This window comes from Somniosus microcephalus, chromosome 33, assembly GCF_052327205.1.
Source record: "Somniosus microcephalus isolate GS21.2 chromosome 33, FLI_Smic_1.0, whole genome shotgun sequence".
In the NCBI taxonomy this organism is placed as follows: Eukaryota; Metazoa; Chordata; class Chondrichthyes; order Squaliformes; family Somniosidae; genus Somniosus; species Somniosus microcephalus.
Genome location: NC_141019.1, coordinates 25,900,111 through 25,913,987, shown reverse-complemented (window position 1 = coordinate 25,913,987; position 13,877 = coordinate 25,900,111).

Below are 13,877 nucleotides of genomic sequence, written 5' to 3'. Positions count from 1 at the left end.
CTGCACGGGAAGGCTTCTACCCATTTGGTGAACACATCTACCAGGACAAGGCAGTACTTATAGCCTCCCTGGGCGGCGGGCAGGGGCCCTATGTAGTCGACCTGAATCGACTGCCATGGTCCCTCTACCCTCCTGATGTGCCCCATGGGCACCTTCCTTTTGTGGGGGTCTGGGTTGTTAGCAGCACACACAAGACAGCTTGCGCAGAACTCGCGGACATCGTCCCGAAGTCCCGGCCACCATCCCGCCTGTTCCACCCGTTGCCAGGTGACCTCAGGTCCGGGGTGTCCCGCTCCTGGACCCTCGTGGGCCAATTGCAGGAATTCCCTTCGGTGCTGCTGCGGCACAACCCACTGCTCCTTTCGGAACAGCATACCTTCCTTGACTGTGAGGGCTGCCGTACTGTACGGACCTTCTACCTGTTTGCCCTCTGTGATGGCTTTTAGGACTGCTTTTAGGGCGGGATCCAGGGTTTGGACGGTCTTTAGGTCTGGGGGCGGTGTCACCCCTGTGTTCCCGGGAATTCCCTCCCTGCCTTGGATCGCCGCCACGGGTCCGGGTTCGTATGGGTCCCAGAGAATGCCGCTGCGGGCACCCTCCCTGGCTAGCGCATCCGCCTGCTGGTTGCCCTGACTGCGGGGTTCTGTAATGGAGTGAGCCTTCACCTTATGGATGAACACCTCTCCTTTCTCCCCCACAGCTGCTAGGATCTTCTCCAGCAAGGGCTTAACTGTTAAAGGCCGCCCGTCCGCGGAGGTGTACCCGCGTCGGGACCAGATGGCGAGGTACTCCGTACACGAATTGCACGTGAACATGCTGTCTGAGCAAATCGTGTATGGGGTTGGGAAAATCTCGGGGTGGGTAACCACGTACGCCACCGCGGACAGTTCAGCCTGCTGCGCGCTCATAGTGCTGGGGAGCTTAATTGCCAGGGCAATGTTTGCCGCAGGGTCATAAACTCCACACCCTGTGAGTCGCTTGCCGTCAGCTACAGTGCTAGAACCGTCTACGTAGATCTCGCGGCCCGTGGGATGTATCCCGGCCCGTAAACCTATGTTAACTTCCCATACCCCTTCTACGGAACATTGATGGGCTGTCCCGGGATATGCCATATTGGCTGCGAGCCTTGGCGCGCAGAGGCCTTTAACTTTGAGATCCATCTGGGAAAGGAGGAGGGTCCAGCGCGCAATCCGAGCGCTGCTTACGGTCCCATCCTTAATCCTCCCGTCCAGAAGCATCTTCGTGGGGGTGTGATGGGTGAGGAGCGTAATGGGAGAGGTCCCTGTGAAGATCACTGATCTGTTCACAGCCCAATGCGTGGCCAGGAGATGCCGTTCGCAATTGGAGAAACTCCTCTCCACATCCGTGAGCACCCTGGAGGAATAAACTACTGGTCTTAGCTTGCCGTGCCGCTCTTGGAGCAGTACTGCGCTCAGGCTGTCCCCACTAGCGGCTACCTCCAGAAAGAACTCCTCTCCCCCATCTATGGCCCCTAGGGCTGGCGCGGTCTGCAGATCTCTTTTCAACTTCTCGAATGCTGCCTGGCACCCCTCGTCCCAAGACCACTCGACTCCCTTGTGTAAGAGTCGAAGTAGCGGGGCCGCTGTGGCAGCATAGTCCTCGATGAAATCTCTGCAGTACCCGGTCAATCCCAAAAAGGACCTTACACCCGTTACTGTGTTGGGAATCGGCAGATCTTGTATAGATTCCCGTCTGGCCTTATCTATGGCTCTTTCCCCAGCGCGGATGGCCAGACCCAGGAATTTAACTTCCTGCTGGCCGATCTGCGCTTTCTTTGGGTTTACTTTGAAACCCTTCCTTTCTAACAGTTCCAACAATTCGGCTAACAGTGGGCCGTGCTGCTCCCTTGTATCTGTGAACAGGAGTAAGTCGTCCACATACTGCACTATCTGGTTGGGCTGGCTGAACTCTTTCAAACTCCCCGCCATACACTGATGGAAAATGCTGGGGCTGTTGTGAAAACCCTGTGGTAAGCAGTTCCAGGTGTACTGTTGCCCTTTGAAAGTAAAGGCAAACTTGTACTGGTCCTCCCGCCGCAGCGGAATGGACCAAAAACCGTTCGAGATGTCCAGCACCGTGAATGTGGTCGCCGATGCTGGAATACTCCCTATTAAGTCTGCAACTGCTGCTACCGTGGGCGCGCAGGCTGGGATATTACTATTGAGGACTCTATAGTCCACCGTGGCTCTCCACGAATTGTCCGGTTTCTTTACCGGCCATAATGGGGAGTTCACGTGGGTGGCTATCGTCCTCAATACGCCCTGCTGTACCAATGAAGATATTGCTGTCTCCATGTCGGGTTCTGCCTCCTTGGGGAAATTATACTGCTTTTGGGGTCGGATCATGGGGTCCCCGTCTACGCTGACTTCGAACCCAGTGACTCTCCCGCAGTCGTGCTTGTGGGTGGCGAACGCGGTCAGATTTTCTGACACACGCGCCTGCAAGTCCGTTGGGACGTTTGTTATCATGAGCTCGAGATCGTAACCTCCTGATGGCTTCATAGTGCACAGGGCCCCCTTTTCTTCCTTCCCCGGGATTACGACTACCTTACCTAAACCGCCCTCGGCTCCCCAGAGACAGTGATTTCTCAGGTCCACGAGGATCCCGTGTTCCACCAAGAAATCAGCCCCGAGGATGCCTTTCCCCCCCCCCTCTTTCCACTTCAATAGGATGCACGTCCATGTGGTGTGGAGCGCTCCCAACTGAATGGAGAGCGGGAGGGAGTGCGCGCCAGCCTGTGCTCTACCCGTGAAACCCGCTACTAAATATGGAGCCTGGGCGGACAGAGGTGAGGCAAAAGGTTTGTCCGTGTGGATCAAGGTACACGAAGCTCCCGTATCCAACAGGTAACTACCCCTTTGTTTCTCCACCTCCATCTCCACCACAGGTCTTCTCCAAGCGTCATAGCGGAGCGGACACAAGTAGATGGGCTGCGCGGGCGTCAGTCATTTAGGTGTTTCGGCTGGGGTCTCGGGGGCGATAGGGCTGTTAGCAACCGCTACCTTCCCCTGCCAGGTCATCAGAGACCGCATAGTCTCCAAGACTGACTCGATCGCAGCGGGGTCCACAACCGCACCACCCCCTTCATTCGGGGCAAAAGCTACGGTTGGGTTCTGGACTGGTGTTGGGGCAGCGGCCTGCACTTGTGGTTGTGCTGGTGTTGGGGAAACTCTCGGGCCATTGGCGACTCGGGCTTGGGCTCGATCTTGGGCTGCGGCGAACTCTCTCTCCCTCTTATCCTTCCAAGGATTCCTACAGTCCTTGCGCCAATGACCCTCCTTCCCACACCCGTAACAACTGCTATTTGCTTGGGGATGGCGATTTCCCTCCTGACGCCATTCCCTTTTAGCAGAGGCTGCGGGTCTCACCTCATGCACCTTTCCTTTCACAACAGGCGTTTTCTTGCCCTTGTTGTTTCTATAACTGATCGTGAGCTGATCTAGTACTACTTCCTCCGTGGAGCGGGCGTTAGTGGGGTCAAACCATGCTTTGGCCTGTTCCTTCACTACTGGCAGGCAACCTGCTACCAGGCACCGAAGCCAGTGAGCCCTTTGTTCGCCATCCAGCCCGGCCCGGGCCGGCCCGCCCGGGCAGCTGCGCCGATACACTGGCCACAACCTGTCGGCGAAAACCCGTGGGGGTTCTCCCTCTAGCTGCACTGTCTTTTCTAAACGGAGGAACGGAGTTCCGTCCCCCTCTCCCATGATCTCCAGAATCTCATCCCGTAGCAACTCATAGTCCCTGTGCCCTCTCTTGCTCTCGTCAGGGAGACACTGGAGGAGCGAACTGTCCAGGGAGAACAGCAGCATTTTAGACTGTTCAACCCCGTCGCAGTCATTGACTGCTGCGGTCTGCTCCACGTCCCTGAAATGCACGGAGGGATCTCCTGACTCGGAGAGTTTTGGGATGTGACTTATCATCTCTCTTAGCTGTCGTGCGCTATGAGGCATTATGATCTGACTCTCAAGGGGTCCGTCATCGCCATTTTCTTCATTTGGACCGATCCTCCGGTGTCTCGTTGGACACATTGGCGCCGACCCCGACTCTACTGTCTGGGGTTGCTCTACCTCAGGGCTCTTTTCCTCTACCGTCTCCGTCTCCTGTCCCGGAGTCCAAGACTCCTCATAGGCAGGAGGCGCAGAAGGTTCGGGGGTTGGTACCCCAACTGCCTCTTGTGGAATCGGTCTTTTGGATTCCTTGGCTAGCAACAGCTGACTCGCTGGTGGATTTATGAGACACACCAACCCGTTTGCCTTCGCTAGGGCCTTTCTCAGGTCCTCTAGCTCCCGGCGGCAAGTGCTGTGGTCGGTGTTCTCAGATCTATCCTCCATGGCCATTTTATATGCTGCCCTGGCTCCCAGGAGCTTTTCCTCTTGGGCATCTACTTGTTTGGCTAGACGGGAACACCTCTCTCTCATTCTACCTTCACTGGCCTTGGCCTCCACGACCTGACATTTTAAATATTCTACCCGGGTTTCGTGGCAGCGAATTACAGAGCGGCGTTCCTGGTTCAGCGCGTCAAGCGATTCAATCAGTTTTTGACCTCCCGCAACCTTTTCCTCCACGCCTTTAAGCAAGCCGTTGATCTGGACTGTCTGTGCTGCAACTACCTGGTCCAAAAGCTGGACTTGCTTCTTGTAGCACATCAGCCAGACCGCCTTTTCTACAGATTTCTTATGCTCTCTACCCGCTGTCCACTTGATGGCTGCGTCTAGCGGGCGCCTATCCCTTAGTAGATCAGATATCCATTGTTTTGTGAGGTTGACTTTTCCGAAAACATAATCTGCTATTCTTTCATCCATCACATTTCGTCTATTCAGATCTTGATCTAACACACTACTTTCCTGCTGCCAAGGTCCTGCCGCGGTCGCCATTTCTGTAGGGGGTTTCTCTTGCTCTTTCTGGTCTCCTGCCAGGCTTCGTGCAATAATTACCCTTGAGTGGTTCGACCCACTCCCCCCTACGGTTCTAGACCTTGGACTTAGGTGCAGAGAACAGTAGTGCAGAGAAAGAACTCAATAGACCAGGTTGAATAGCACGAAATGGATGCTTTTATTTTTAAACAGTTTGAAGCATTACAAAATACATATCATAGGCACAGATTAAAGTTACTACAATCATGCACAAATTTATGAACTTGACTCTATGGAAATGGGGAACACACGGCACATCGAAAAAGGGGAAACACATTACGATTTCCCTTAACTCCCTCCCCTATACCTAAACTAAGTTTCGACCTGGGGAACTTGGGATCATGCTCACCACTCTCGAAATCGCGAGAAAGGGGGGTTCGCAGCCTTTTTGGCACCGCTTTCCGTCGTCACGTGGATTTGGAAACTTCTGGCGCAGTCGATATTCTCTCCTCCCTCGAGGCAGTGGGGTAGACCCAGCCTCGATGAGCGCTCGTTAAGGTTGAGATCCACCAAGTCAATTTGGGTTCATGGAGCAGACCCAGATGCAGGCTATGCACTTGGGAGAATCTTGTGGCATCGATCGCCGGTTCTCCAGAGGGTTTCTTCTCCGTCGGCCTGGGTCGTCGATGATCTCCCGACCCCAGTACCCGGGCCACCCTCGTCGTCTTCTCGTCGTGGCCGAGCCTTGTTTGGCTGAACACCGACCACGTTGTCCTTTTACCGAAACCGTCCGTCTTTAAAAAGACGAAAACGTTTTCATCGATCTGCCGAAGTGGAAGAGGCGCCGATCCGGGCACCGTCCGCCCTTCGTTCGTTCCTCGTAGAAGAAAGCTCTTGAAGAAAATGGAAGCCTGAAGTCGCCCAACAAGAAAGCCGTGGCAGTGAAGAAGAAGTTGTTCAAGTAACCCGGAGTCCGAAGTTTTTTTTTGGATGGACTTTCAATCCATAGTTATACTCTTTTGGGACAGTCTTATCTCCCGCCAAATCATAGTCCTGTCTTTGTATTAATTTTGGCGGGCAGAAATCTCTGCAGGGGCGCTTTGTCTTGTAACGGAGCCGGTGATAACTTAAACTGGCCTTCCTGGCCGATAATGTCTTTCAATGTCTTTTGCATTGTCACCGTGGCTCGGTTCGCATATTGATCGGTCCGGACATTTTCCTTGATGGCTGCTAAACGGTTTTTCCTTTGTACGATAAATGGGTATAAGTGTTTTTACATTGTCCGCCCATATCTTGATGGGCCCCATCCTGTACTTATAATCCATTGAATATGTATGCTGTTGCTCTGAGTTTCGGTTCCCAGAGATTGGCTTTCGTGGGCTCACTGTCTTCAATCCACAAGCCTGTCTGGCTTGCAGTAACAGAAATAAAATGGTTCATAAACTGATCACGGGGCCTGGCGGCCATTTTGTATGCCCTTTTATCAAAGGTTTTTCTGTGCAAGCTTACTTTGGTCAATAAACAGTCTTAATTTTATCCAGTTTTCTTGCGTGATTTTTGCTGAAAATTGCGAATCTTACACTCTTCCCAGTCATCATTTTGGAAGTGGATTTGGATTACTGTGCATCAAATTATGGGCTAGTTTCCCATCCCGTCACCCACCAGGACTGCATACATTGCAAATTGTGCTGCTATTCCAAGGTCATGTTGATGCTGCTTGTCCATTTCTTTGGCATCATACTTGCGCAGAACCTCGATGTCCTGGTGCCAGTTTTCTTGCGTTCTTCCTCCTCTTACCGGTGCTGCTTGTTTGCAGTCACCAGTTTAAGCACTTCTAATTAGTATACACATTCGTTATCCTTGTTTTTCTGCTCCAGGCGGACTAATTCTAGACCTGGAAACACTTTTTTTCAAATTGCACTTCCATTTAATTTCAGTGTCTTTAGTCTGCGAGTTACATTAATCACACTTTGGCTGCCACCGGTTGTTTCAATTCAGGTTTGCTTTGAGTACTTTTTCTCTCTTCCTTCTCACTGTAAAATGCAAGCCTGCAGGGCCACTGATGAGAAATTTAGCAGCCTGTCCACTCCCCGAGAAGCAGGTGCTCCCAGGAGAACATTTAGTTGTAAGCTTTCATGGGAGCCAGTGCCTTTATTGACACGCTGACCCTAACCCTGTCAGTGTATTCCCAGAATAGCTTCTGTTCCCTTCTGTTCTTTCATCCCCTCCCCCATTTCCCAGCCCCCAACTTGCTTTTTCATCTAGTACAATAGCAAAATACTGCAGATGCTGGAAATCCGAAATAACAACAGAAAATGCTGGAAAAACTCAGCAGGCCAGGCAACATCCGTGGAGAGAAATTAGAGTCGACGTTTCGGGTCGAAACCCTTTTTCAAAACTGGAAAGGAAATGAAATAGATCGAAAGGCAGGGCTGGGGAGGGAACAAAAGAAGTGAAGAGACATTAAGAGGTATTCAAAACGAGACGAGATGGTGATAGGAATAGTGGAGACAAAAGACGGCTCTAGATTAGGTGTGAAACGTTCTGGCAGAATGGGAGACAGCTGCCATGTGGGAGAGAAAAATAAAGGGGGGGGGAAAGGGCCAAAACAAAGATGTGGATAAAATATAAGCAAAAATGTAATGGGGGCCGAGGTTATGATCTGAAATTGTTGAACTCGATGTTGAGTCCGGAAGGCTGTAAAGTGCCTAATCAGAAGATGAGGTGCTGTTCCTCGAGTTTACTATGAGCTTCCGTGGAACAATGTAAGAGGCCAAGGACGGTGAGGTCCGAGTGGGAGTGAAGCGGTGAATTAAAGTGACAGGCGACCGGAAGCTCGGGGTCCCCCTTACGGACTGAACGGAGGTGTTCCGCAAAGCTTTTTCATCTGTTTCATTTCCTGCTTTTTTTTTCCTCAGTTCTGACGAAGGGTTTCGACCTGAAACATTGACTCTGTTTCTCTCTCCACGGATGTTGCCCTGGCCTGCTGAGTTTTTCCAGCTTTTTCTGTTGTTATTTCAGATTTCCAGCATCCACAGTATTTTGCTATCGTATTCCCAGAATAGTGTTAGTTGTCAGTGACTGGATATCTGGGACTGGGTTACCAGAAGCATCCCTCTGAGTTAAAGTGAGCATCCAACCACAGCATGGCCATGGTCGGCGGGGGGTGGGGGGCGGAATTTCCAAGACTCCAGTAAGTACTGCCTGCAAGGAGTGCTCCTGTGAGCTGGACGTCCTCTCAGTCTCACAGATACGGTATTGGTGGTGTAATGTATGTACCTTTAAGGGGAGAACTACTTTTTACAGCTCCTGTATACTGTAGTACCGGCAGTGACCACACCTGTATATAAACCCTGAGTAGGGATCTGTACACATAGTTCTAGAGTAACCCTCATTCAGTAAACACCTGTTGATCGTTCCCTACAGTCTCTTGTCTAATTATTGAAGGACACAACATCAAGATACACGGATCTAACATTGGCGACGAGCAGATTCAAACCTACCTGCAACTCTGCATCACCTCCCAGGGATTCGCTCCTGGAGAACAGTGGAAGAAGGCCGAGTCCAGAAGCACGGGCGTCGACCACGGGAAACCCCCCAGTCATCCAGCGGAGATTTGAGCATCGCAGGGGAGGCTGTTGAGAGCCAGGCTTGGCTTTCCAGTCACGGTGGTCCAGCGAAACGGGCTGGCAACAGGTACTGCGCAGACCCTTCCCGGACAGTGGCGGCTAGAGCCGACCGACGGCACAGAAAAAGGCCGAGCAGCGTCGACGGGGGAGCGAGAGAGGGTAGAGCGCACAGGGCGCAGCCGGTGTTCAGGACCGAGCGGCGTCAACGGGGGAGAGAAGCGAGAAAGAGCAGAGCGCAGCCGGTGTTCAAGGGCCGAGCAGCGTCAACGGGCGAGAGAGGCGCGCAGGAAAACGCACAGAGCGCAGCCGGTGTTCAAGGGCCGAGCAGCGTCAGCGGGGAAGAAAGGAAAGCGCGGGAGACGCCATTTTAAGCTGCAGCGGGAAAGAAAGGAAAGCGCGGGAGACGCCATTTTGAGCCAGTCTAACCATACCCAAAAATGCCGAAGAGTGGCAATATCACAGCGTTCGACAATGAAGTCGAAGACTGGACGACATATGTCAAACGCATAGAAGTATACTGCAAGGCGAATGAAGTGCCAGATGACAAGAAAGCGCTGGTATTGTTGAATTCAATGGGTGCAAAAACGTATGGCTTACTACGAAACCTAGTAACCCCAGAGAAGCCAGCAGAAAAGGATCTTACGCTGGACAAGGCTTTCAGCATTGCAGTATCACACGAAGCAGCAGCACGGGGCGCGGCAGAGATACAACGGAGACCGCAAGAATATGGCACAAATGAAATGTCATACGGAACAGTGAAGTGCTATCGCTGCGGCAGAACAACACACGACCATAAGGATTGCTGGTTCAAGGACAAAGTGTGCAGACAGTGTGGAAAAGTAGGACACATAGCAAGAGTCTGCAGGTCGGGAAAGAAAACCAGCAACAAGAAATCTCCACAGGAGAAGTACAAGAAGGTACATAAGGTGACGGAGAGTGGTTCAGACGAACAAAAAAGTGATACAGACTCCGAAGCAAGGAGCTGGGTTGTCTGAAACTACATAATGTGATCAAAACGGAGGATCACCAAACTATCTGGGTCACGCTCAAGATAGCAGGAGTCCAAGTGAAAATGGAATTGGACACAGGATCAGCCCTAACAGTCATAAATCGAAGGGACTACAAGCGGCTATTCTCACATATACCCTTGAGAGATACAAAGATTGTCTTGAAGACGTACACGGGGCAAAAAGTCTACCCCAAAGGAAAAATAAGGGTGAACGTTATATATAACGGCAAGGAAACACCAAAAATGGACCTATATGTATTGCCAGATGGAGGACCACCACTACTAGGACGTGAATGGATCCGGAAGATACAGCTAGATTGGCATTCCATACAAGCACTGACTGTAGATGCCAAAAAGGATGATGACGTCACACCTGGACGACTGTCAAAAATGCTAACTGACGCACAAGAAGTGTTCCAGCAGGGACTCGGAACACTAAAAGGCATAACAGCGATGATCAAAATAGAGGAAAATGCAAGCCCAAAGTTTTTAAGGCCAGACCGGTACCTTCTGCGATCCGCCCAGCCGTCGAAGCAGAGCTGGAAAGTTTGGAACGTTCAGGAGTACTGTCCAAAGTGGACTGGAGCGATTGGGCTACACCCATCATTCCTGTAATGAAGAGGTCGTTGAGCAATACGCCTGGGGAACCAAAGAAGGTTCGCATCTGTGGGGACTTTAAGGTGACAGTGAACCCAGTCCTTCACACTGTACAATATCCGCTTCCGCGGATTGAAGATATTTTCGCCTCGCTATCGGGAGGGAAACGCTTCACTAAGATTGATCTGGCCCAGGCGTACCTGCAAATGGAGGTAGAAGAAGCCTCGAAACGGTATCTCACGATCAACACTCATAAAGGTCTCTACCAATACAACCGGCTGGTGTTCGGGGTAGCATCAGCTCCGGCTATTTGGCAAAGGGCAATGGAACAAGTCCTGCAAGGGATTCCAGGGACCCAGTGTTATTTGGACGACATCCTGGTCACGGGCGAAAATGACAGTGATCACCTCGCCAACCTGGAGCAGGTGCTCACTAGATTGAAGGAATATGGGCTCCGAGCTAATCGTCACAAATGCGAGTTTTTCCAGAAGCAGATCTCGTATTGTGGCCACGTTATTGATAAAGAGGGGTTACATAAGTCCCCTGAAAAGATTGAGGCAGTAGTCAAGGCTCCAGCACCGGAAAATGTGTCACAACTGAGGTCGTTCCTCGGGCTGGTGAACTACTACCATAAGTTCTTGCCGAATTTGTCTACCGTACTACACCCACTGAACACCCTACTGCAAACGGGGGTACCATGGAAGTGGAGTGACGAATGTAAACGAGCTTTCCAGAAGAGCAAAGCATTGATCAAATCAAAAGAGGTGTTGGCTCATTTCAACCCAGCACTACCAATTCGGTTGGCGTGTGATGCATCACCCTATGGCATTGGAGCGGTGCTGTCGCACAAATTCCCGGACGGCTCGGAGAGGCCAGTAGCCTTTGCGTCTCGGTCACTAACCTCAGCCGAGCGTAACTACGCCCAGATTGACAGGGAGGCCCTCAGCCTAGTGTGGGGAGTGAAAAAGTCCAATCACTATCTGCACGGGCAGAAGTTCACCTTGCTGACTGACCACCAACCACTTGTCTCCATCTTCAATCCAAAGAAGGGCGTTCCGGTGATGACTGCACAACGGCTACAAAGATGGTCCCTTTTTCTAGGGGCGCACCAATATGAAATCGAGTATAAGGGCACGAAACAGCATGGAAACGCTGATGGGCTATCACGCCTGCCACTGTCTACTGCGGAGGAAGCACCAGCAGTGGATCCTGTCGAAATATTTCATTCGACTATAATTGAATGCTTGCCAGTAACTAACGCTGGTATAGAGAAGGAGACCCGAAATGACCCGACACTGTCTCGGGTATATGATTTGACGGTGAAGGGATGGCCAGCACATGGCGATTCACTGTTGCCAGCATTCTCATCCAGAAGAGAACAGCTGTCAGTATGCCAGGGGATCTTGATGTGTGGATCCCGAGTGGTAATTCCACCCAAGTTAAGGGAGAGAGTGCTCAATGAGCTTCATGAAGGTCATTTGGGAGGGGTGAAAATGAAAAGCCTTGCTAGGGCTTATGTGTGGTGGCCGGGGATCGATCAGCAAATTGAGGACCTGAAAAAGAGCTGCTCAGGATGCCAGAAGGTCCAAAATGCACCACCACATGCCCCTCTACACCCATGGGAGTGGCCCTCATCTCCATGGCAACGGGTGCATATTGATTTTGCTGGTCCATTCATGGACTCAATGTTTTTAATAGCCGTGGATGCGCACTTGAAATGGCCTGAGGTGATCAAAATGTCCTCCACCACCACGGAGAAAACTATTGCAGTCCTACGGACCATTTTTGCCAGGAACGGCTTGCCAGAGCAATTTGCTCTGATAACGGACCACAGTTTGTGTCCGAAGAGTTTTGAAGATTTATGAAAAGGAATGGGGTAAGGCATTACACATCCGCCCCGTATCATCCAGCCACAAATGGATTGGCTGAGAGGTTCGTACAAACCTTTAAAAAAGCAGTAAAGGCCATGTGCGATGACGACATTCCACTGCAGCATAAAGTGAACAATTTCCTGTTAGCCTACAGAAATGCGACACATGCAGTCACCAACCAGGCCCCGGCCATGATGTTCTTTAACCGAAGGTTGAGATCTCGTCTGGATTTGCTCAGACCAAATGTACGAAGAGATGTTGAGAATAAGCAATTCCAGCACATCAATGAGAAGCCGACAAGGATCTTCAATGTAGGGCAACCAGTCTTGGCCCGCGACTACCGAACAGAGAAGTGACAACCAGGAACGATATGCACACGGCAGGGGCCACTAATGTACACAGTGGATGTTGGGGAGAACATTGTGAGACGCCATGTTGACCAGATCCTAGAGTCACAGGAACGAGTCAACCCCATGTCTCGCCCATACGTACCTGGTGATGAACCCGACGTACAGGTAGCATCTACCCCAGAAACAGTAGCATCGGAAGCTGATGAACCAACCGACGGCAGGGGGCCAGAATCGCCTCCGCACCAAGAGCAAGACACTCGGGAAAGGCGCTATCCAGAAAGGATCAGGAAGCCTCCCCAAAGACTGAATTTATAAATAGACTATTTTCAGCTAATGTTGCATGTTAAAAGTGTTAATTGTAATTAGTTTGAATTGTTAAATGAGTGTTATGGTACTGTTAATCTAAAAGGGGAGGAATTGTAATGTATGTACCTTTAAGGGGAGAACTACTTTTTACAGCTCCTGTATACTGTAGTACCGGCAGTGACCACACCTGTATATAAACCCTGAGTAGGGATCTGTATAGTTAGTTCTAGAGTAACCCTCATTCAGTAAACACCTGTTGATCGTTCCCTGCAGTCTCTTGTCTAATTATTGAAGGACACAACATCAAGATACACGGATCTAACAGGTGGGTGTTGCACAAGTGCAGCTAAACTTGCAAGCACAAACTGCTAGGCCAGATCGGGTCATTCGGGATATCCTTACGACCCAATCAATATTATTCAGAGCACCCAAAGGTTGGGAATGGGTGGGGGTATGTTCTGCACTAAACAGGGACAGCGTACAACTGCACAGAAATCAAAGAACCCCTGATACAATTGCAGAGCTCAAATTAAAATTATTTTTGATGGAGGAGGGGGTTACAACAGCAACAACTTGTATTTATCTAGCGCCTTTAACATAGTAAAACATCCCAAGGTGCTTCACAGGAGTATTATAAAACAAAATCTGACACCGAGCCACATAAGGCGATATTAGGGCAGATGACCAAAACCTTGGTCAAAGAGGTAGGTTTTAAGGAGAGTCTTAAAGGAGGAAAGAGAGGTAGAGAGGACTTAAGGGATGCTCAATTGGTTAGCTGCCAGATTCAAATTAAATTTTATTTAAGTCTAACCCCACCCCAAAAGAAATCAGAAATCTAACACTTCACCATTTCAGTTACATCAGTGTCAGTCTGGCTGGTGCCAACTTCGATCCAGCAAACCTTTTTCTAGCTCCAGAGCCTTATTTATTGCCTTCAAATCACACTGTGTTCATCTTTGTCCAACTTTTGAAATATAAAATGTATTCTTGTTACTGTCGGACATCCTGGAGAGCAAAGGGTTAATAGTCGAACATCCTTGTATCTTGGAGCAACAGGCTTTCCAATATAAACAGGATGGCTTTGAAGTGTCATGCGAGGAAATCAGGCTTGTCTTCTGTTTTTAGTGTCTGAGTATTATAAGAACACAAGAAATGGGGCAGGAGTAGGTCATTTGGCCCCTCGAGCCTGCTCTGCCATCCAATAAGATCATGGCTGAGCTTCTACGTCAACTCCACTTTCC